The following is a 26,276-nucleotide window of genomic DNA, read 5'->3' on the forward strand; positions in this document are numbered from 1 at the left end:
CGAATTCATTTCGGATATTATCCATTTTTTTTTTCGATGATGAGAATTGTTAAGTTGCTTAAATATAGAAAAAAAAGCATCTAAAAAGTGTTAAAGCCTTACTTATATATAAATGATCTAAATAACCCAAAAAATTTGAATTGAAAATATCTCAATTTTTTTACCTAGCATTTAAGATTCTAAATGAAGACTAACCCTTTTGTATAAAGTTCACGCAAACTTGAATTCATTTCAGAAATTATATATTTTAATGTCGATGATGAAAATGTATTTTTGTAAAAATTGTTAATTTACTGAAATATAGATATTAATAACTTTCACTTCGATGCAAAAAGTAAATGTATCAAAATTTACTTTTATTGTTTAGAGCTTATATTTATCTAAATAACCCGAATAGCTAAGTACAAAGCATCATCTTTTTTTTTTGAACCCATGGTTTAGGTTTATGAGTAGGGGTTCCCCTTTATGTTAAGTTTGCGTGAACTTAAATTCATTTGAGAAATGATACATTTTTTATTACAAGGATAAAAATGTAAGGTTGTGTAAGTCGCGTAGTAGCTTGGATATAGACAGCCTTAAACATTTGAAAAAGTTTATAGCTTTCTTCTTTAAGAAATGTTATTTAAACAGATGTAACTTTTTGCTTAAATTGATCTAATTGGTTTAAAATTGTTCAATACAAAAAAAAAGTTTCATTTTCTAGCCCAACGCTTAAGATAAAACGAGAATTCCCCTTAGTATAAAGTTAGTTTCAGAAATCATAATTTTGCTTTTGATGACGAAAATGTACTCCTTTCAAAAACCATTTACCCTGCAAAAAATTACGGATCATTGTAAAAAGTACCGACACCCAAGGGGACAGTACTTTTTACCATGAAATCCCTTTTTTAGGAAAATGTTACGGAACAAAATATATCTAATGTACTGCACTTTTCACGGTAATAATTACTGTTGAAAAACCGAATCAATCTAATTAAATAAATATTTCTGCAAAAGTTATGGTGCAATATTTTACGGCATACAGCCGTCAAAGATTGCAGCAAAAGCTTTACACGAATAATTGATAGAAGTTGTTGTTAAAGAAGGTTTCATTTTTCGGAGCTCCGTATATTTTTGCTTATAATTAGTGTTTATTTAAACTATTTTGCTAAATTATTGTATGAAATAATGGTAGGACATGCTTCAAACTTGTAACAAGTGCTTTTAGACCATTATTATATGTTTAAAAGCGAATAATAGTGCAATTTTAAGATAGTGACAATAGGGTGGCGAAGATGGCTTGCTTTTGAGATGAAGTGTATTTGGGAAATACGAAGTGTTCTTGTCCGATTTAATTCGAAAACTATCCTTGACATATTTATTACCAATTAAGTTTCACCCCTTTTTACTTATTGACAGAAATGTTGATAATGGTCGATTATTTGACAGGTAATTTCAGTCTTTTTTGTTAGATTGATTTGAAAAACTTCTAATGTAAACACGTATAAAATAAATGTATTTTATGAGATATAAATAAATCTGTCCATTGAATAAATTATTAATTTAAATTCTATTCACTTCGATGTGTTTCAAATCAATATTAATATTCTGTTTCTGCTGTGTGCTTGTTAGATTAACTAATGAATTTTATTTTTGTAACTATAGAAATATTGTGTTGTATTGCTGAAATTATAGAAATATGAAAATATTGCATCCGAAATATATGATATTTGCTTTAGATTGTATCGTGAAGGAAACTTTACTGATTCTTATGCGTATCATATCTTCCTGAAGTATCAAGTTTTAGTATTACTGAGTAACAAACACTGGGGTGGCTGATTTACACTAAGTATTGTCAATGAACATTCTAGGTGTTTTATTGCACCAGGAGCTATCTTCGGTTTCGGTATAGTGGAACACTTAGTATATTTTAAAAATATTAGTAAGTCTAAGATGTTCAAATTGAAAAATCAAGTAACTCATGTCAATTTCTGAATCTTTTATACTAAAAAAATTTGGGGGGGATTTTTCTAACTGTAATACGCATCTAAATTGTTTATTTTTTCCAGTTTGAAAAAGTACTTGTAATTTTACAATAATTTTTATACTACTGCTATTATACATAATATCTATTATACATCTATGTAATGAAATCCATTTTACATTGGATATTATTTTAATAAGGAATAAGAACAACTTTTATGCGTATTGTGGCAAGTTTAAAAACTAAGAAGTTTAATAAGATTTAAAAGTAACCGTTTGGCATTTCAGGGTACAATCCAGCTGCTTTTATTCTATAGAATGAGGGGAGAATTTTGGACATTGTAATGCATTTCTAAAATGCTAATTCAAGTGACTGAAAAAAACTCAAGCTTATTGAGTATTTCGCATTTATTAGTTTCTACACATTTAATAAAACTGATTTTTCTTTCCTTTCTAAATCTTTTATACCAGAGTTTGTGGAAATATAAAATAGTATTTTTGAAAATTTTAAATTTTTAAAGATAGTTGTTATAGTGTTTACTGAATTATAGAAACTATTGTATTTAATGTATTCCTTTATGTTGAAATGTCCAATACTTACTAATATTAAAAAGGGGCACTATAGAAGTTTATTTTACATTCAATTTCATACATTACGTATTATTTCAAAATGAATTTCATACCTTCAGCTTCATTTACATTTTATTAAGGAACCACTTTTCTGTATTTATTATGATGAATCTTATATCGATAAAGGCAAATGTTTTTCCAACTCACCTAAATTCAAATGTCTGTATTACTAGCACGGGTACTTTCACAAAACGTCGCTTTTGTGCTTCAGATAGATTGAAAGTCTCACACAATTAAATTGTGCTTTCAAACATATTTCTGCATTACCTTTAAAAATCTTTACTTTATATTTCTAATATTTAAAATTATTTAGATCATATGAATGCAATTATTTCCACTGCAGATGGCTAAAATATTCAGATGCATTAAAAATTTTAAAACAATAAATTAAAATGATGTAATTTATAAATAAAATTACATAAATTTCGAATAATTGGTGGGGGACTTAAAAATGCTTTGATTTAAAAAATGATAAATATTTGATACCAATGCTCACATTTACAAACAATAGGTGATCGCGATTTTTTTTTCCAAATAAAACTCTACCTTCTCTAATGTAAAAGGACTATCAGACTACATATAATGTGTCTCACATGTTACAAATGCATAATTTTTTTTTTTATCTCTAAAACATGTCATAATTTTTATATGACAGAAAAGCAACCTAATTCAGGTTTTTTTAAGTAGCGAATCTGAGCGTTTTTTTTTCCTTACTTACATAAATATTTGAGGTTACTTAACTTTTAGGGCAAATTACATGTGCGTGTTGAATATACTAGTGTACTACTATCTAAATATTCAATTTTAACATATTTTATGCATATAATATCTTGTTTTTGCCAATCATTTATAATAACGCGTTTATTTTGATACATATAATAAAGAAAGTCAAAATATGTATCCATATTTTCTTTCAAATAGGAATCAATGAACTTGTATCCGAGAAAAATTATCGTTAATTGTAATGACAGAATTTCAACCTATCGATACCTATTTATTTTCATATATTTCATATCTTTCAAGTTCAATACATTTAATTGTTATCATGCACTTTTACGGAATTTTTTGAAAATTTCAACTCAGTATGTCCCACTAAAAAAATGCCACTTCACATTGTATATTCACGCAGAATGATGTTGCTTATTTATATGATCGAAACAATTATATAACTTTTACCAGATTATGGCTTTTCTTCATTCTTTGTATTAACATTATCTGTAAATCAAGTATATATTCTCTTCTCTGCATCTGGGTGCCCAGCAAATGATTGAGGATTCGGGAAATCTAGTAATGAGGGGCAGAAGGGAATGAAAATGTACTAGTTTGTACTACTTACCATGGTACTGAAAATGTACTACTTACCATGGACAAAATTAAACGATGTATATAAAATGATTTCAATTAGATCTTTTGCATATTGTACAAAACAACAATTGATAGTATTTTTCAGTCATCCATTTATAATTTAATCACCTATTTATAACTGGTATATCTGAAACTAATTTTAAAGAGTAGTGGGAATTTATTAACTGCTATTTTAAGAAAACCATTCGAATCTCCGTATTTTAATTTTTTTTGTTTCTCGCTGATTTAATTTTTTTAGATAGAGTATATTTGGGGTACCCAATGCTATACAACGTTCAAAAAAGTAATTTAACTAGTAGTAAAATGTAGATCTCAAAACCCTTATACTTTATTAGAAAAGATTCTTTCCCATAGATAATTTAAAAACATGTGCAAGTAATTTTGCTCCAATAAAATACCTATAAAGAGTTCTAGATCAAAGTACCAGCAATTTTTGTGCATTTTCTGAAAAATTATTTTTTAGGTAGAATACAATTTTACTGTAAAAAATTATACCGCAATTGTTACTGTAATATTTATTTCATTTAAGTGATTCCATGATTTTAAAGCTGCTATTACTATAAAAACAGAGATATACCATATTTTTTGTTCCGTAACATGTTCTGGTAAAAATAGATTTTATTTTCAAATGTACCCAGAGTCCCTGTACTTTTTACTGAAATTTGATTCGGAATTTATTACTGTGTTGTAACTGACATAACTTTGTGACAAATTTTGAAACGCAATGAAAATTAATTGACCAGTTTTTTTTAAGAAGAGCACACGAATCTCTGCATTCACATCTTCTTTAGTATATCTTGGATTTTAATATTGGCGGGATACACAATGATTTTAAAGGGAAACAAAGTGTTTCAACTAGCAGTAAAAAATAAGTCTCAATGCATTTGCACTTTATTGGAAAAAATAATTTTAAATAGCTAATTTATAAAATATCTAAAAGTAATTTAGCTTAATAAAATGCTTTTTTAAATTAAAGAGAACGTTGATATCATTTAAGTATTTTGTTGTTGTTGTTTCTAATGCCACTTGCCACATGGACAAGCCTGCTTGATGAAACTGAGTCAATTTAAGGCAGAATGTGTGTTTCTTGTTTTTTTTCAGTTGCGTCACCCTATGGCCAAGAATTCGTCTTAAGCCACACACACACGTCACAGCCCGTTTTATAGGGCGGACCCATTCGTACATCCAATTAGAGTATTTTAATTTCCTTAAATGAACAAGGCATAAAATAATTTTTAAATATGTCATCATCTTTTAATCAGATATTCTTCTACACATAATATAAAAAATTCGCACTGTTTCAAAATAAAACATGTAATCAAATATCAGTTAATAATGAATGTTATTAAAATTTTGACATAATCATACTAGTTGAAAAACCCACATACTACTTAAAAATATGCATATCTTTTATGTGACAAAGCTTCGAGCCATCAAATCAAAATTGATTTTGATGTTCTATTAAAACAAAAAAACAATAATTTGCAAAAAGTTATGATCTTACAAAAAGTATTGATCTAATATCATTAATTAGCTTTTCAAATCCATTAATTTGCTTCCACTACTAATAAAACCATAAATCTAAACTAGTAGGCTGAGAAAGGAACGAGATTCCCATTGTCTGAATTAGCTAAAAATAAAAGAGTTCTCTAACATTTTATCACATTTTTATTAGAGATTTTCATATATATATATTATAAAAAATTCTACTTTTTTAAAAAAGAGCATACAATTAAATACCAATTAATAATGAATGATATTAAAATTTTGGCATTGATAAAACTAATTGAAAAACTTGCATACTATTAAAAAAAACCTTTTATGCGACAAAGCTTCAAACCATCAAATAAAATTGAATTTGATGTTCTATCAAAACGAGAAATAATTATTTGTAAAGCATTATGATCGCATAAAAAGCATTTTTCTCCTCTCAATAATTAGCTTTTCAAATTCATTAATGCGCTTTCTATACTAATAAAACCTTAAAGCTAGAACAATAGACTGAGAAAGGAAATACATTCATAATTCCTTTTTTACACGATGTCTGTAATATTCAGAAACTTTTACGAGTTAGGAATTTCTGGCATCATAAAAATATTTCAAAGTAATTACACATAGAGGAATTTAAGAGTCGAATCTCTCATGAGAGGCGAAGTAATGGGAATTTTTTTTTATTTTATTTCTTCAACACATTTTTCACTAGGGAAGAAGAAATTGAAAATAAATTATTTCAATGCATATTTAAAGAACCATCCATTGTCTCAACGTAGTTTAAATGGGGATATTTATTATTCATAACAAAAGATGCTTTATCAGTTCTTCAATTCACTGTTTCACGCGTCCGAACGAGGAGGAAAATGATAATAATGAATTTAATGATATGTCGATAGGCTGTGTGAAGTTATTTAAATTTAAATATGCTCTGAGTATGTTTCGTTTATCTTTTCTCACACAACCAATAATATTTTGCTTGATAGAATATGTTAGGGGATGTGTGTTTTGTAGAACACCTTAGGGTAAAAAGTTATAAATTATTTTTCTTTGTTACCAAATTCTTGTTATATTTGAAATTAAATATTTAATGTCAGCTGAGAGAAAAACGAATGAAGTTCAATGTCATTTAAAGTTTCAAAAAAGACAGTAATGAATTTTTAGTTGTATCAGAATATGATAAAACTTTTAAAAAAATGAATCTGAAATGTGCAAAAATTAAAGATTACTCAGTATTCGTTCGTGATTTATTATTTTCTTATTCTTTCGCATTCATTGCAAAACAAATCAAAATATTACCAATGGTAAAAACGATATCAAGAAAAGGTTCTACAGTAGTTATTCAAAATGCACACATCACGCAACTTGAGAATTCTAGTACGTTATCGTTCGTTCTTTCCTATTATAAAATGAATATGTATATACTTTTGTGTTGAATAATTTAATAAAACATTGTTTTGTTTATTTATTGAAGATTATTTATTGAAGTTTATTTGTTTCAGTAACTATTAGTTTACAAATCATATGCCAGACCAGAATAATGCTTATACAAACAACTAAATCAACAAAGAAAGAGCACGTTAGGAAATATTTTTGAGACATTCGAAACATTAAGAAACAGTTTTGAGATAAAAAAATTTTCGATATTAATTTATATATGTGATATAGTTTACGCAAGAGCTTTTGGTAAAAACCAGGTTTGAAACTCATATAACTTTTCATAAGTTAAAATGCAATCTTATCATGCTGATGTGAATTTTTCAAATTGACAAACATATATGGATATGCGAGGTAAATTGAAAATTGTGCATAATTTTTGAATCTTGTAAACAAAAATTTGTAACTTTCTTTGGAGCACGTGAGAAATACTGTCAGTTTCTTTTCGTTTTAAGCAAATAATAGTTGTGCATATTTCAACATAAAATTATAAATAAGAATCTTTTAGTTTGAGAAAAGATGTTTTTTATTTATTTTGATGTTTCTTCTTCTTTTCCGCATTATTAAAAAGCATCTCATTAACTTTTTTGCGTATTCATCAATATATTGTTCCGTAAATATATATTAATAAATTATGTTGTTTTGGAAAGGATGGAAAGAAAAACAATAATATTAGTGCCGTTAAATTTAAACGTAATAGCTTAATAAAGCAACAAAGGAAACTTTTACTAGTGATTTCTTTCTAATGTTTGATTAACAATTTCTCTCATTAGCATTTGTTTCATTCTTTTAACAAAGGTTAATTAAAAGTTATTTAGTTTCAAGGCAGAATTTAGTTAAAAACAATGCAAAAGAAATAACTAGCACTGTTCTTACTAACAGTTAAATATTGTTTCTGTCAGGATGTATAAGAATAAAATTTAGTGAGGCTGACAAAAGCAAGAAAACAATGAAATAATGAAACATGAACGCTAATATCGAAATATATTTTAATTTATTTTTGGACAGGAAGAGACTGGCTTTTGTTTGAATAGGTTGAAATAGGTTGTAGATGTTATATTAAACGTGCCTCAATAAATGCATATAATTTTTAATTGTCCTTTTCAATTTCCAATTGCACTATACCACATCTTTAATTAATTCCTCGTTAATCCGAGTTAGACCCTGAGAGCTCGCCTGATTCTCTGTGAGTTTTTCCAAAGAATTCATTGAAATTAGATAATATATCTAGTGTGAGTCAGGGTAGGCATGGGGGGACGATAAGCAAACCCAAAAATATCAGATAAAATATTATGAATATATAGTTGTAATAAGTGCAGTTAAGTTATGAATATGCGTGCCAACATAATATATATATATATATATATATATATATATATATATATATATATATATATATATATATATATATATATATATATATATATATATATATATATATATATATATATATATATATATATATATTACATTTATTTTTTATTACACTTATTAATATTGTACATAGTATAATTAAGGAAGATTTGTTTTATGAATACATTTTTCAAATATATCCCTGTTAACTTTCCTCCAATGGTTATCATGTCAATATCAACAAATTATACGTTAAATAGGCAGATTAAAAAAACTGAAAAGTGAAAATGTTTCAATTTTATTCCCAATTACACCAAAAGCTTCCCACATCAATATTAGGAAATATATATATTTTTTAACAATAAGTAGATTAAAGCAATAATAGATGAATTCACAGAGCTTACTCAAAATTTCTTTTGAATAAAAAAAATAGTTGCATTCCAACAAAATTTGTTTTATAAACAGGCATAAATGCTTACCTTGCCTTAACCAAGTGATAAATGACTTTCATTCGCCATTTTGAAAATACTAGAATGAAACCTACATGATTTAAAAGCTAAAAATTCAATAAACGCTTTTAAACATTGAATTTAAAAGAGACAAGAGTTAAAAAATGTTTTTCTTTTGTTGAGAAGAGCTTCGTTTTTTGGGTTACTTGCATTCTTTATTCTTTTTTCTTCTTTTTTTATTTAAAAAAAATAAAGGGTTTCATCCTTCATTCTTACTCTTAACTTCACACATTTCTTTTCGATTTTGATAGCATCGAAACCTCTGGCACTTCATCAAGTTTTTAGGGTGTTGTCACTTCGAACAATGAACACCTACAGGGGCATTTATACACTTCCGAAAGGGGTCGTCCCGCTATTGAATCACTATTCCTTTTGTCAAACAGAATTTTGATGTATGCTTTTTGGTTTGAGCGGGTTGCCTATTATTTTCATTTTTCCGGTAGAGCTTTTAATCTTTGGGACTATAAGTCTTTCGAACTTACAGGATTAATATAATGCACGAAATGTGCATGTTTCACAAGAACAGTATTTTTTTAATTTAATTTTAATAATTAAATCCCGATGGATAATATGAAATGATACAAAATGACAGAGTTTCCATCATTTATCGTTAAAGTAAAAAAAAAAAAAACTTTTTTTTATTAGCGTAGCCAATTATTGAAAAGCCGTTATGATACGTGTGCATTAAGACACAAAACTTTAAAATCAAATGGTATTGTTTTATTTATCTTTCATGATTTTTGGCATCCTCCGCATTGCAATAGAAATTGAGAATGCCCTAGTTAAAATACAAATTACTTTTATGAACTCGAAGATAAAGCTAACTGAAATTTTCAGAAGCGATTCACTAAGCAGCTAACTTATACTCTGTTCAGCGACAACTGATAGTGGAAGTAAGCATAAAACATGCATGTCCCTTACTGATTATGCGATTCTTCTTTACTTACGATATGTCAGATTTAACCTGCTTCTCATTACTTAGCTTCAATCAACCAAAGGGAGTGCTAATATTCTGCCTGTTTTGCTTACTTTCGATTTTGCTTACTCTGCCTGTTTTGCTTGCTAAAGATTTTCGTTGAGCAAAGTATAATGATCCATTGCTCTGTTAAAATAAATGTATATTTAATATACTTGTATCTTCTACGTGTACGTAGTATAGTGCGAAAAACAAAAACGATATAACTTTGAATAGGTTTTGTTCCAATGTTTAGATTTTAAAAATTTAGTTCGAATTTTTAGATTTTTCCAATGTGGTTCAAAGGGGGCCGGGATAGCCTGGTCGGTAGGGCGCTGGGCCCATATCCAAGAGGTCGTGGGTTCGATCCTCGCCGGCCGAAGACTCCCCGTGTAGTAAATGGTGACTGATGCACGCTAAATCTGTCGAGTCTCAAAGTCCTCCATGTTCCCACAACAAATCAATACCTCTGGGGGTACTGATCCAAGAGTTTCCTTGTCTTCTGGATTGGTTCAAAATTACAAGGCTACGGAGTTGAACGTAAGTAGTCGTAAACCCATGAAATTGGGTCGGCTGTTCAACGACGGTTATAAAATAAAATATAAAATGTGGTTCAAAAGGTTAACTATAGATACGATGGTGAATTGGTTTTAACTATTTATCAAGTTACTGAAGCAGACATTAACAAATGTAATTTCTCTGAATTAACATATCTTTTTCTGACGGACTTGAATTTCTGACCAGCAAACTATGGTGGCTTAGACGCAATCAGGAATATTTGGTTTTAATAAATTAGTTAAATAATCATTCGAAAGTTTGTTCAACTATGGTTCCATGGAAAATTACCAGAATGATGGATGTCATGTATATTCAATTGACAACACAGCGTTTGGGTTTTGGAAAAAGCACAACACTAATCTCTTTGTAAGCTCGAAGCACCGCTCATCTACCGTCTGCAATGAGGCCAAATTTGTGGTCCAAGAGGAAACACACCAACGAAACACGTGAGTTTTGAGGAAGGCACACTGCATGGTCTCGTCGTCCTCTATTGATGGTAAGTGCCAAAAAAAAACGTAGGAAAACTTTAAACGCGGCTTCAAAAAAATCATGGTTTTTTAGTTGGGAGCTTGAATTGCAGAAAAACTACTCGATCTATTTATTTGTCACTTGGAAAATTTTTAAAGAATTGATGTGACTATGCTTGTAATCAGCAAAAATTGTATATTTTCTAAATTTTCGTTTTTTTATGAACATATCAGCAAGGTTATACATAATCGTTATTTGTTGATCTTCTGTTTCAGATTATGCAGTACGGAGATTAATCTATGCCGGTATATCAGTGGTTAGCGTGCAAAATTCCTTTATCTGAACATTTAACTCTTGTACGTTATTGGATTAGGTTTTATTATTCAATTTTCGGTTTCAAATTTCACCTTTTTTTCAACTCAAGTTGTAGATTTTAAAAAGTGCTTGTGTCAACTAACTTCTAAATGTCTTGTTTACGGGAGCAATTATTCCCTTTACATTTACAAAACCATCTACATTGAATGTTGTGGAGTAATTACATCGTTTTATTCGCGATCGCAACGAACTATAGAGGGCGTTGTTGTATGAGACGCTTACCTGCGATTTCTATATGAACCGTCATTCAGTTACTCTGGAGACGTCGTTAATGTAGCATGTAGCATTGCAACGTTCCTTCTTTAATGTGGCTTATTAAATTTAAAAAAGAAAAATGCTTGATCTTCTTTCTTGTACAACCGAAAACAAAATGGTATCTCTTTTTATTAGAGAAGGAACATCCAAAACACATCGGAAAAATATTTGTACATTAACAGAAAAAAATATGTATATTCTTATAAGAGTTAAAACCTAATGCCCGAGAAATAGTATTACTAAATTTAATGATATAACATGAAAGGCCCATTTAAACTTTACATTCTATAGTTTTAAGAATCATATTAGTTCAAAAATTAAAATGAACAAAAAGTATACATAAGCCTCATAATTTTATGAAATTTAATTTTGTAAACAAGGTTTTTTGACAACAATTTTTATCAAACAATTTCAAGTTTCAATAAAAATCATTATTTAGAAACTAAGAAACGTAAAATAAAGAATGCTGACGAAACAAAAACAAAAAAAAAAAACAATTCTTTTTTGTCGCCATTTTTAGTGCTACGAATATTCGTCTTTGGGATTTGCCAAAAACAAAACAAGATGCAATTTTATTTTTTCAGGAGGGATATATTTTACCGAAAAAACGAAAATGTACCAATTCCCACAACATAAAACTTTATCTTGGTAAACGTACGTTTTGGAAATGTTATTTCATTTGGAATCTTATTCATCAGAGTTCATATGGCGATATGATTGTTTTGAATCTATGCTAAACTCTATATCGGCTCATTTTCCACCGAAATCTGATTAACTATTTTGATTTTAAATAAAGTGTTTTATTTTATGAATTGTCGCAAAAATTTTAAGTGTAGATTGGCGGCACTTAAAAACCGCCAAATCTGTAGCGGCGGTGGCGTTAATACTTAAGTACCGAATTTTTATTCCATACTTTTCTGAATCATATTATTTCAAACATTGGAATATACAAGAAGTATACATAAACACATAATGTTATACCATTTAATTTTTCAAAAGTATTTTGAGAACAATTTTTATCAAAAAATTATAAACTAAAAAACGGAAAATAAAGAATTCTTAGGATAAAAAAAACGATTTTAAGAATTCTTAACATTGAAATAAAAACTTTCATATTGTTTCTTTTTTTATTATTCTTATAGTTCTTAATCAGACGTAAAAAACCATTCTGTAGAGAACCATCATCAAATGAAAAAAAAAATATTTACAACCAAATTTTTTATTGTAAAAATCATTGCACTTACCTGATTTATGATTCACGGAGAATTCCAAAATGATAAGTTCCTTGTTTGAAAACTTTATTCTCAAATAATAGATACATAGTTTATACCTTCATTACGTTTAGATAACATACTACACAGCAAAATTTTATAATTGATATGAATTTGAATATGTAGCTAAAAACAGAATAGCTGAATTCTAGTTGAACTTATTCTTTCAAAATTAAAAAAAAACTTACCAAGAAAACGATTTAAATTAATTAAGAATCAGCACAAATGGCACTATTTCAAGTAACTTGGATAATTTTTTATTGTTGTTTTCCGAATTATATGGATACAGAAATATATACTATTCTATAACGAAGAAGAATATGCTATAACTATTACAATTCTGTATGTTCTGAATTCATATTTATTCACTGGAATGACGAAAGCAATGTTGACTTCACTTTAATTCGTAATGAATTGAAGACAGAAGAAATGCATTTTACCTTTATACACACATCTGTAACAGTATCCGAAATCGGAAGTCTGCAGTTGCAAGTTTGTTGATAATAGAAATTAAAAATTATTGAGGAATTTTTCTTCAAATGTTTGGCGTGTTCAGTTCCTGAAAGATTTACTAATATTCTGGAGATTTTTTTCAAGTTCTTCGGCCTTTTCCTTAGGGAAATTTTGTTTCTTATTTGCTGCTAAAAAATGGCGTCTGATTCAGTCAATGACTTTGATGGAACTAAATGAAAACGTGATAAATTAATGTCCGATATTTACAGGCTCCCGCTAGACGGCGTACTCGAGCGTTGCGATCGCGAATTGGAGAAAAAAAATTTAGATCAAAAATACTTCGATAATATTCAATCCCGTTTCTTTAAATTAAATTAGTTTTATATCGTTTGATCGTTTCATTACTTCTTATATATATTGCTTTAAACTGATAAGACAATGTATAAACTGATTAGTTGCAAAAAGTGGATAAAATTACCGGAAAAATATCTCCTAGTTTTCCAGCGTTTCTCAGTAGAAATTCAACAGAAACACTTAAAATGAGATTTATAGGGAATCGCATAAGCGAAACTTACATTTGTCAGCTCTTTTGCTTTCTGAAATAGGAAAAAAAAATATCAATCATTTACATTTTGTAAATATGAAATTAAGAATAAATTTATGGAGATCTTTTGTTTAAATTTAATTTCTAAAAGCATTACAAAAATTAAAAAATTTTTTGCATTGGTGTACTTTTTATTTTATTCATCAGAAAGCGTAGCAATCAAAATGTATATATCAATTTTAGTTAAAATTGAAAAGTTTTTTCCACATTTAGAGGTATTTTAAAAATTCATAGACAGAAAATGTTAATGACATTCGACATTTCATCTAATAATTTTTTAAGACGGAAGGAAAAGCCGGAGGATGTCATATAAAAAGATGATTTCGCTTACATTTTTGTAATAATTGAAGCGGATGGAAAATGATAATTTTTGTTGATTTTTTATCAACTTATAAATACAAATCACACATCATAGTTTTTCTTACATTACATTCGCACGTAATTATTGAATTGAGCTGTTTTCAGTGAATGTAATGACTAAAAGATGAAAACAATAATTTGAACAAAATGTCGATGATTTCACCAATTAAATACGCGGGATTATATGTTTCGATGAAACTGTTTCAGAGCAAGCTTTCCGCATGAAAGTGTAAGTTTATTTTAATGTCTGCAACATCTTTCATCACAGAGCTTAAGAAGGTTTAAAAATGATTATAAAATATACTATGCAAGCTTGAAACAATATTAAATGTGACTAGGTTAGTTTGCATGATAAGAGATTTGCATTGGCCTTGCATAAACAACTCTTTTATAAAAAGATTGTATCTGCTTTTACAAAAAAAGGCTTGAAAAACCTTCTAAAATCGAAAATAATCACCAAACGCAAATTAAGAGTAGAAAGTTTTCTTGAACCGAGGATAAATTCAACTAATCCAAGGGGCAAAACTAGAGTGAAAAAAGGCAGGAGCAAGTTTTATTGAACTTGTAAATCGAAGCTAAAAATGAAATTCTGTTAAAGGTTATTGTATGTCCTTATTCAATCTTTGAAGAAACAAGCTTTGCATAGTAAAATTCCTTCTAAGTTCAAATAATGATTAATTAATCCACCATTTTATGTCAATCAAATGAAAATAAAAATAGGATGTTTGCCGTAAGCTTATTTGATATCTTGGATAGTTCTTTGTGGAAAAAAGGGAGTCTTGAAAAAATTAGTTCAACGTTGAAAAATCTTGCTTATTTAAAACATAACACGTCACAAATTTGCCCAAAACTTAATAAGAATTTACCATGTTTCAGATCAGTTTGACCCATAGTTTTCCATTGCACTTTTAGGAATGATTAATTCGCTAGTGAAATTAATTAAAATTGGTATCGTGTTAAAATTGTATCTATTTTTTTAAAACATATATCATGCTTTTATGCGATCTGAAATTTCTGAAAGTTTAGTTGTTCAACAACAGTGATTGATGCATAAGAGGTTGTTATGATAACTTTGACATACCTCATATTCCAGGAACAGCTAAAAGACATAATCAGTTAAAACTATAAAATACTTTTTCTTTGCTTCTACTATACTTTATAACAGAAAATAATATCAATTCCTTCTTGTCGGTTGCAGGAGGACACGAAATAAGATTTTTATGATAAATAAATACATTGTTTGTAAAAAAAGTGTTAGTGTATCTCCACACCAAAAATGGTGGCAACTACTTTCCACCAATGTGGTGTAGTAAAGTACCGTATGTAACTCTTGGATCTTGCGTTTTACTACACTAATATCTTTTTTCACTACTTGGTGTAAAGTAGTCTTCACCTTTTTTTGTCAGTGAATAACTTCAATATTTATAAGCACAGAAAAATATGATACACATAATGGCCAGTAAATGTATTTTTACAATGCACAAATCATAAATTATTTTTATAAAGTACAAATCATTTATATAGAATACATATATAAACTAATTCTTTAAGAAAAATCGTTTGTAAATCAAATATCCGCGTAGCATGGATAAAATCTTAAAATGAATTCAAACTAAGCTAAAAAACGGAAATGGATCTGAAAGATCTTCTAAACAAAGTAATAAAAAAAATTAAAAAAATTAAAGGGAAAAAAATAAAGAAAAACCTGTGCATGATATAAATTAAATGAATCCTTGATACAAATTCCAACGTGTATGCTTTAAGTTTGCTATAATTAGGAAATGACTATCGGCAAAAAAAGGCAAAATTTTAATTTTAAAATATTTTTATAAACTTTGGATTAAAACTCTCTAAGGATTATGTCAATAAACTTAAGAACATTTGTTATACTATCATGTAAGTCAAAAATTAATTATGTACTAATATGGAACATCGAGTTTACTTAAACTATAAAATTTTTCTTTTTTTATTTCACGATAAAGATTAAAGTTCAATGATGTGTAAGACACATAATTAAGGACATGCTAGACAGTTACTAACATAGTAGAGCTATGTATTGATTAGAAGATACTTGAAAAAACTCACAAGAACTTGATTGTGGGATTATGTCCGGCACGCTACTTCAATATTTTTATAAATAATCATCGTGTTAATGGTAGCGTTGTTAAAAATAAGTGTTTTTGTTTTGCCTTTGGATCTCTTATGTGCAAAAATACTATAAAAAATAAGTCTTTAAAGATATTACTATTAATCTGAAATTTAAGAGAAAAACTGCATGTAAAAGATCTTATTGCATTATTAATTATTAAGTCCAATTTTTTTTAGTTAGTTAAGAACATAATAAATTATACGTGACATGAATGAAGAACACCTCTTGCAGGGAGGATTAAAAATTGAAAACGGTTTTAAATATTTAATATTTATCATTAAATACTATGAAAAGGGTTGGATTTTGCAGTTTAAAACATTTTAAAGTATAATTTGTACTTGAAATATTCGCATTTCGTCTTGTATCTTGTGCGGGTATCTAATTGTAGTGCGATATAATTATTTATTTCTTCTTCTTCCATCTCTCTGCAGTTCCTGGTGGGTCCTGGGTTGTTCCACAATTATATTCCATGCAGTCCTCTGTTTTGACTTCTTCCTAAACTGCGGAATTATTTTTTTACATACTTTAAGTTCCTCTACATTCTAAATAAATAATATAGAGCAGTAAGTTAACATCAGGAGAATATGACTTTTAATTTCTTACGCACTTGCAATTTTCATAATGTTTTTCAAAATATTCAGGTTTGTTTTAAGCTAGTTGATATAAATTTCTAATCAACATACACTGAAAAAAAGTATTGTCAAAGCTCCCAGAATTTACCATGTTTCTGACTCTATGGGACCATTAAAAACCTCGGTAATTCTTAACGAAGTGTTTTGGTAATAATTGGCAATAAAATTAACTACAAAATAAGGTTTCATAATATGCGATAAAATTTGCTACTTTTATCATCCTATCATGGAACATGGCATAAAAGCCAATTATTCGGCTAAATTTACTTTTCGGTTTTGTATTTTTTTACTAAATGTATGGTAATAAAAACTGTAATTTTAAGAACCAAAATTTCCGGCTGGTCGTTAGCAACAGAAAAATTACAAAATTAATGGCTTAAATACCATATCTTTTAATTTTATTACAAGAAGTATGATTTATTTCGCCAGAAATGCCGTTACTGTACAGTTTGGTAATTTTAAAAGATTTTTCTTATTCTGTGCAATAAGTTTATATTAGGAGAATGTGTCATTACTTTCTAACGTACGTGCTGTTTTCACAATATTTTCTCCAATAATCAAGATTGCTATTTCGAATAAACATGGGGAGGGGAACTTTTCAGTTTAGATGTCATTCAAAACATTCTGCTGGTACTGACATCAGTTAATTCATTTCAAACTATATAAAAAGAATTAAATCAATGATTTCACTGAAAACAATTTCAGAAAAATTGTGAGGTAAACAACAGAGTAAAATATTGTTTCTAATTTTTCAATTCTGCTTTTACAGTAAATTGCACGCGTAAAATTAACGACCAATGATTGGAAAGAATAGCTTTCATTCCATAAATTGCGTACAAGTTTACTTTTGTACATTTTTCATCTGCTTCTAAAACTACCTAAATTCTGTGGTAAAATGGTACAAGGATTAGTATGAAAGCTTGTTAAAGAGATACCATCAAGCCCAAAGTGCCCCAAAGGCAGGGATGTATTTCTCTTAAATGTTTTATACATTTTTATAGTAAATTTTTCGGTAGATTTTAAATTTAGACTAAAAACACTGGCAATCTAGCATTTTACTTCTTTTTTATTCAAACTATCAATTTTCAGTAAATTGCCAGGAATGATTTACAAAATAGCGCTCTTCAAATAACATTTTCAAGCAGTAAACACTGTAATTTGAATTTTTAAGATCTATTAAATTTAAGCACTTTCGTTGTAGACAAACAACCTTGTAATGATTTTGAATTTGTATTAATTTAATTTAAAAGCCAATAAAATACATCTGTTCTCTACATCTGTAGGAAATAACCTTGCAGATATTTTTAATTTAAAAGTAAAAACTACTAGCAAACTCAGCGACGGTATTTTTATTATAAAATTACAAGAATTTCAATTAGATAGTAATGCTCAGATAGTTTTCAAACAAAATGAGGTAATTTCATTAAAAAATCTGTTAAAATATTTATTCACATTGCTTGAAAAAAAAATTCCTTTAGAAGTAGTGAAAGAAACAACGAAGTAAAAGTAAAGATAAACATAATTTATGTCCATTACCTATAAGCAATTATCATTTTTTTTAATATGAAGCTCAAAGAAGTAAAGTAAATTTTAATTTCTTGACAGTTATTAAATTTATCACCATTCGACATAATAACTTCCTAATTTTCAGTGGAAAAATTACTCACTTTCAAAGTGAATTAAAAAGACTGTTTAACATTGACATTTTAGCGATAACACATCATTGTTATTTAAGTCAATTTTTTTTTCTGAAGCATAAAAATATTGCTGATATCCTTGATATTTTTGCTGCTTATTATCTGAAATATAAGCGTGTACTAAAAAATAAATATAGAAATAGCCTTGGCCAAAGGATAGTGTGTGCTCTTTGTTCGCCAAGGAAATAGCATAAGGCTGATAAATATTTACAGCAGTGGAAATTTGAAAGGGAATGATGTCATCTCTTTCTGAAATGCTATGCCATATTGCGTAGTCCTTTGGAATGAGCGTTATCAGTTCTCAGAATTTTTAATTTTTCTTAACATTTTTAAAGGGAATAAGATTTAATCATATATAATCTTTTTTTCCCAATTATGCAATGGAATAACAATATCACAATTTTTTTATCTCCCCAAAACATTATTTAAAAATAATAGATAAAATTTAATAATCGATGAAGTTGAATAATAATTAGAATTTAATAACAGATAAAATTTAATCGTGGATGAAATTTAATAATTGAGAAAATTTTAAAATAATAGTTGAAAACTGTATTTTTGGAAGAAAAAGTATTTTTTCTCTACACGTAATCAGATAAAGTTAAAATCCGCTAAAGCCCGCTAAAACCCCGTAAAAGCAACATTTAATTTAATTTATTTCGAATTTTTTGTTTTTGTCGCAATTTTACTTATAAATGATGTCTCTGCTTATAAATGATGCGGCAAGGATTAAAATTCGATCTTAACTAAAAAATCGCATAATTTTTAACCAATTCTCGACTGCGAGTACGGCAATTTTATAGAATTTAAAATTCATTAAACTTACTGACAATTTTATCTTTTTGTTGTTGTGTTTATCGTATGCCATTAAGGCAAAGAGAGTGCGCTTCTTCTTGTTTTCCAGTTCAACTTCTGCCACACACATTCATCTGAACCCGGCTATAGGGCGAACCCATTCATACATCCGTTCATTCATTCACAAATCGTAATTTTGACTCGAACCAGAGAGCTATCAATCTCCAATTCAGTAACCCCAAGAGACATGAATTGTTATGAGAACATAGAGGATTTTCTGACCCGACAAATCAAACATGCACCAGTCACCATTTACTACACGGGGAGTCTTCAGCCGGCGGGGATCGAACTCACGACTCTTAGACATAGGGCCAACGTCCTACCAACTAAACTGTCCAGGCATTATACACATATATTTTATCGTACTATATTTATGTTTCCAATGAGACACATGAGCCATAATGGTAAAAATAAAAAGTAACATAAGCAAGTCTCAGATATTTCACGAAAAACCATTTATTGTATAACTGACCTTTCTTTGACCTTTGCGGAAAGTTTTAGGGGCGTGAATAGTTACTAAGAATAAGAAACTTTGTGAGTGACCCCTTAATAGGTCTTGGGGGTGGTAGGGGGTCAAAGGACAGTTCCATAAGAATGAGCGAAATGGAAGAGTGATGATCAAAAACAAAAGATGCACACCGAAAAAGAAAGAGAGAGAAAGATATAATGGTCCACAGCTGTTACCTTCTGTCCCTTTGTTTACCCAAGATTTTGCCATTTTTTTTCCTTTTTTGATCCTTCCTATTCTTTACCTTTTTTTCCCCAAAGAGAGACAAGCTTTCTTTCGTTTTTTCCGAAAAGATAGCCACTTATAAATGAAAATGGATACTCATATATATTTTTTTTCTATCCGCATTACGTTCTGAAAATATTCAGAAAGTATATATATATATAATTTTAAGAGAAAATGCACAACTAGGTATTGAAGTGCTAAATGGAACTAGTTTTCTGAAATGATTACAGATTTGAGAAGAATTGAAGAAAATATTTTTAGATTTCAACAGCTTTTACAATGCGAGTTTATTGTTCACGGTTGTATTGATATTCTTTTAGCAAATTAGGAGACTCCGCTTACCATCCCCCATTATTGTTTTCCATTCATCATTGTTTTTTTCTTTTTTTTCTTTAAAAAATACTTAAAAATTAAATTATTGGCATGACATGCAAGAAAATGTTGTCAATATGTTAAAAAAAAACATCAGTATTTGAAACAAAAGAGGTGGTGAGTTAGAACAGGTTCGCTTATCTGAATGTTAACGACAACTGAGCTTCAGCCCCTGATGAGTCAATTTGTGGAGTAGTCGACCTGCGTCATGGAATGTCAAGATTCAGCGTACAATTAATCTGCTCTTATGGCCGATGCGTCCGGCTCCTGGACGTAGTAAAAAAGTTTATTTTGGCGTTACGATGTCAAAACATGCTAAAAAGTGTATTAAATTTAATGAAGGAAAATGATAATTGTAGGAAAAATAAAGTTTTATTTGCACAACAAAGCTTTTGTATGTAATTATTTTGCTCTTTATACTACATATACAACTATTTCAAATATACACTGATACTGTTATATTTTTACTCATAGAATTTGTTGTTCATACATTGGTCAACATTTGGATGCATTTTAAATGATCTGTCTTCTCTGATTTTGTTTTTGACAAAAATACACTTTTCCTTCCTTTTTTATATTTTTTTAAAATATTACTGATTTGTGATGCTATAAAAACTGATAAAATAATTGTATTTTTCATTTATTTGATTAAAAATAATTTTGATCATATTTCTAAATTAACATAATGTTCATAATTAAACCTTACAACGCACTGAAATTAGCATAACGTATAGAGATAAATATTTATAGTCAATAAATATTGTAATATGACACAAATATTGTTTCAAAATAAAAATACCTTTTTCCAATATCAAAATAAAGTTGTTGTTTTTTTTTAATAAAATTAAGCATATTTTCACTTGAAATTAAACTCAAAAAAACATCACAATGAAATATATTTAATCATTATTTACTTACTGAAAAGCTGGGTTTTATTTATAAAGTAATATTATTGATAAGCAAGTGTATTATTAGTAAACAAGTATCGTAGATAAATAACTTATGAGATGTCGTTTCATTTTTAATATATTAGTTCATAACTTTGATTTCATTACTTATGAAGAAGAATTTTTTTTTTTTTGAGAATGCGGAAGATTAATAACTTTTGTAAGTATTTATTTATGGACATTAAAATAATTTCAAGCATTTTTCAGAGCAATATATATGAATAATATGTAATATTTGATGTAATATCATTTTTATTAAAAATTAATTGTTTTTATAAAAATGCTGCTCGCAAATTCAAAAGAAACCGAGTAAAAAAGAAAATATTAAATATGAATAACTTTTTCATTATGGTATTTATTTATTTTGTATTGGAATAGTTATTTTTAAAAAATATGTATGTTAAGTTTAAAGAAAGGCTCATTCGTTCCTTCAATAAAATTATACATTCATTTCTCACTTCGTATTGTTTGTCTAAGAACTCTCTCTGCTAGCTATCTAGCTCAAAAGTGAGTTTCTAACATACCATTGTTTATTACGAGGACGCGGGGCGCTAACGAAACGTCTCGCCCTAAGAAACAATTAGATCTTAAAGTTGTTTTTCGAAAGCTTCGTCGTAATATGAAATTATGCTTTTTTGCGATTAATATGCTGTTTTTATAACTGCTGTGAGTTTGCAACTGCTACTCAGGACGGTTAGGTCAAGTTTATTTTATCGAAAGCCAGCACACGTCCTCACTTGTTTTGAAAACTGCGCAAAACGTCAACATGGAAAAAAGCATCAGGTTTGAGAAAATTAAAGGCGTTTGTCGTCTAATTTTTTAATATTTTAAAATATACTCCAATGCTGCATTATCTGAACTCATAAAAATTTACAAAAACTAGGAATAAGGTAGTGATTTTGATAATTTTCCTCTAGGAGGAAAAATGTCACCAAATTGGCAATTTTAAAAGTAGTTTAATAACTGTAAAAATATAAATAATTTACTTGACTGTTCAAAAGCCCAGATAATTCTTCATTGAAAGATTATATATACAGTTTAAAATCATCACATAGCTTCAAGTGTAAGACACTTAAACTACTGCTTTTTTATTTTCCTCGATGACAAAGTTTAAAAAAAAAAACAGCGTTAGAAATACTGATTGTGTGACTCAAAAAGAAGAAGTAAATGAGAAGTAATTTTACTTATAAACGGGACTTAATAAAAGTCAGATTTTATCTCTCTTGAGTAATTATTGTCAAAATGTCAAGGAAAATGTTAAGATTTATAACTGGCAACATCTAACTAATCACTTTCTCAAATTTCGAAATTTTTCACATCAACTCGAACGCTAGTTCATAAACTTAAGATCTCAAAATTTTCTGTAAAAAAAGCCTCAAGTTTCTAAATAAATACGGCTCATATAGCAAGTCACATTTCCTTTCAGCAGCAACCTTTCTGTGGTTTGTAAATCGATTCACAATGTGTTTTTTGAAAGGGGTTATCGAATGCAATTTTTCCTTTTTATTTTACTGAACTCATTGTACTTTTATTGGACATCCCTTCATTATATTATGTATTTAAGTCAAATTTAAGTCAAATAGTTTTTGCGCTGGCATGCAATGTCTTATGATATGTTAAGTTCAATACTCGACATATATATTTGCTTTATAAATAATTAAGCATTAATTATTCACAAAATTAATAATTAAACTAATATAATTAATTTAATATTGCTATTAATTAAACGAAATTATTAATATCTTTATTTAATATTCTTAATTAGTATTATTATTATTTAATTTATATTATTAATGATAAAGTTCATAATATAAATTACAATTAATTAAGTGTCACCCATAAATTAGCATTTATGTGGATTTTAATTTAAAGAAATCTATGCCCTTAGAACCCTGAAGTCAAGAAATGTTGCTGAAAAATGTAAAATAAGTAAAAAAATCACTTAAAATACTTTTCAACACCATCCCGTTTTTGAAAGTGTTCATTATTTTTTTTCGTAGTTTTATAATCTTATCAGCAAACACTGTTTTGAAATGGAAATTTTAATCCCCTGTCAAATGTTGAGCTCAGAAGGCACTGCATGCAATAACCAACCTGTTGCTTCAGGTTGGTTATTGCGTAATATTTCGATTGGTTGGAGTATTTTTGGTTTCAAATATTCTAAAGTAACTCAGCAGACCCTTATAATTGGAGAGAAACACGAGTGATAAACTCAATAAACATGAATTTTATGAAACTCTTGCTCCTGTTTTAAATGGCAAGCCGACCGGCCAGTGTAGGGGGCAGGGAACTGTCCTTGCATCACAAAGGTTCTTGTTTCAAATCCCGGGCAAGACATGGATGTTCTTTCCTTCTCTGTACTATCTGTCTTCACTGTGGGAGCGACGTTGACCCACCTAATATGGTGATCCTGAAAGAGAGGCGAACAAAATCGCCCTGTATTATACCTGAATTGACGGATGTCAACACAGGTGTTCTTCGGAAGAAAAAAAAATTTTAATGGCAAAATTAAAAGACAACAACAGCTGAAGATACAAAGAAAAATATCTGGAAAAAATATATATAGAGAGAGAAAAAAGAGAACAGGAAAGAAATAACTGCAGCAATATTCTGTGATTCCTAAGGCCCTTGTCCTCTCAGCAGTGGTCCATATAAAATAACGTTTAGTTAAAGCTCGGTAAATGATGAGACGGTCAATATCCATGACCCATCCTAGTTTACTGAGACTGCAGATGGGACATGAAGCGATGCGAAAGCGGTGAAAGTGTTTCAGGAGACAGTCATGGCTAGGGAGAGCCTAAACTCAACCATTTCATGTCTGAGCCATTTTGAGAGCTATATATTTAAAATCCGAATAATGTTAATCAAATGTCAGTTACATTCACGTAAACTAAGTTTGAATCGAAGTTATATCTATGAAATCTAAGTTAGATTTACGAAATCTAAGTTTTAATTTTGGAATATAAATTATATTTATGAATTCTAAGATGAAATTATAGAATTTAAATGTAACAAAATTTTAATTATTTCTTATTAAAAAGCTCCAACGAGTTCATAATCATCTTTTGCGTTATAGCTCTAACGCGTTATTATAATTATTATAAAAGCTCCACCTGTTAATTATAATTTTCAGAAATTATATTTTTATATGTTTATAATAGTTTCTTGTAATTATCCACTAGAAGCAAATAAATGCTCATTAAAAACAGTAGTCGAATTTTCATTAATTAATTATTATATTACTGTGCATTTCAGAAATTATTTTTTTTAATTATTTAAAGATTTATTTGAACAGCTGCAATAAAAAACTTCTTCAAATAAATAAAACTTATCATGCTGTTTGGCAATGCATTTACAGCTTTAGCTGAAGTTTCAAGACACATAAATCCAGTCTGTTTGAAATTTCAGTTAAGTTAATGATGTTAAGAAACATTAGTTTCTGAAACTTAAAATACTTTCAAACCAAGAATTATTCTTTCGAAAAAAAGCAAATGAAATTAAAGGAAAAATTGTAATTAAAGGAGGAAAATATTATTTAATTAATTCAAAGCTATGTAAGCATTGTTTAACTTTTCTTGGACTGAGAAAAAGTTTCTAAACAGGTAAATTTGAAAAGTATTTCATTAAAAATAAATGACTTTTCTTTGAAAAGAATCTGTAAGAAACTGCACTCATTAAAAATAAGTTAAGTGAAGTTTTTTTTTCGCGCAGTAGTTAATTATTTTTAAGGCAATCCATCTTAACGTGATTGAATTCCTTCTTCCATTAAAATGTTCAAAATATTTTTTTCGCTTTTTTGAAATAAAATCAATTCACTTGTATCTCTTTCCAATCGTGATAGATGTTCAGAAACATTTTTATAAAAAAATAACTTTAATGTAACCAAAATAAAATTGACGAGTAAAATAAATAAAAAAATATTTAAATGATTTTGTATTAAAAAATCGATTATCAAAAAAAAGTTTCGTTTTTAAATATTTAAAAGAAAGCAATTTTTGAAAAGATGTTTAAAATGCTGGAAAAAAAATAAAATACCGTTGAGGAATTTCTTTGTAATTATATACATGCTTCGTTGAAAGTTTATTTTACCGTAGTTTATTTTTTAAGACAATAAAAGTTTGAATTTCTTGTATTCGTGAATTGAAAAAAAGACACTTTTATTTATTTTTCATTTTAGTGTTTTGAAATGAATTAAATAAAAAGTTATGTTAAACTTCATGCTGAAAATAGGGAGAAAAAACTTCAGTTTTGACGATAAAATAATTGTTAACTTTCGAGGAAAAATTTCTAAAAATCAGATCTAATTAAGAAAAAATAGGGCTGGAGTTATTTTATTTGCGCGCAATTTCAGATTTGAGAAATAATTTTTTCGTAATTTGAATATAATTTGAATAATTTGAAAATAATTTTTTTTTGCCAAAACTACAAAAATTAATCGTTTTCGCTCGTTTTTATTGTGTCTGTGTTTCTATCTGTATGCAAATTATTTACTAGCATATGAAATGTTTCATAAAAGCAAAAATTAAATATATGAGTAACTTTGTGAACGACATCGAAAAAAAAAATAGAAACGTGCAAAATTTGTATGCGTTCTGAAACCTTAATCTAGGCCTGATTGCATCATACTATGAATCGAAATATGGTTCGATTTGGCATTTTACTAAGCAATTGTAGTGATCTTCCAACATGTTATGCCTCAATGTGCTCGTATTAGGACTTAACGTTAAGCCGATTTTTCGGAAAATCAAAAGATTTATTGCCAGGGCTTCAAAAAATTTAAAATATACTTTTCCTTGCATGAATTACTTTTTTTAATTTATCTAACACAATTATGCGTGTTTATTG

Source organism: Parasteatoda tepidariorum, chromosome 8 (assembly GCF_982258835.1).
Source record: "Parasteatoda tepidariorum strain Cologne lab strain chromosome 8, Ptep-v5.0, whole genome shotgun sequence".
Lineage (NCBI taxonomy): Eukaryota > Metazoa > Arthropoda > Arachnida > Araneae > Theridiidae > Parasteatoda > Parasteatoda tepidariorum.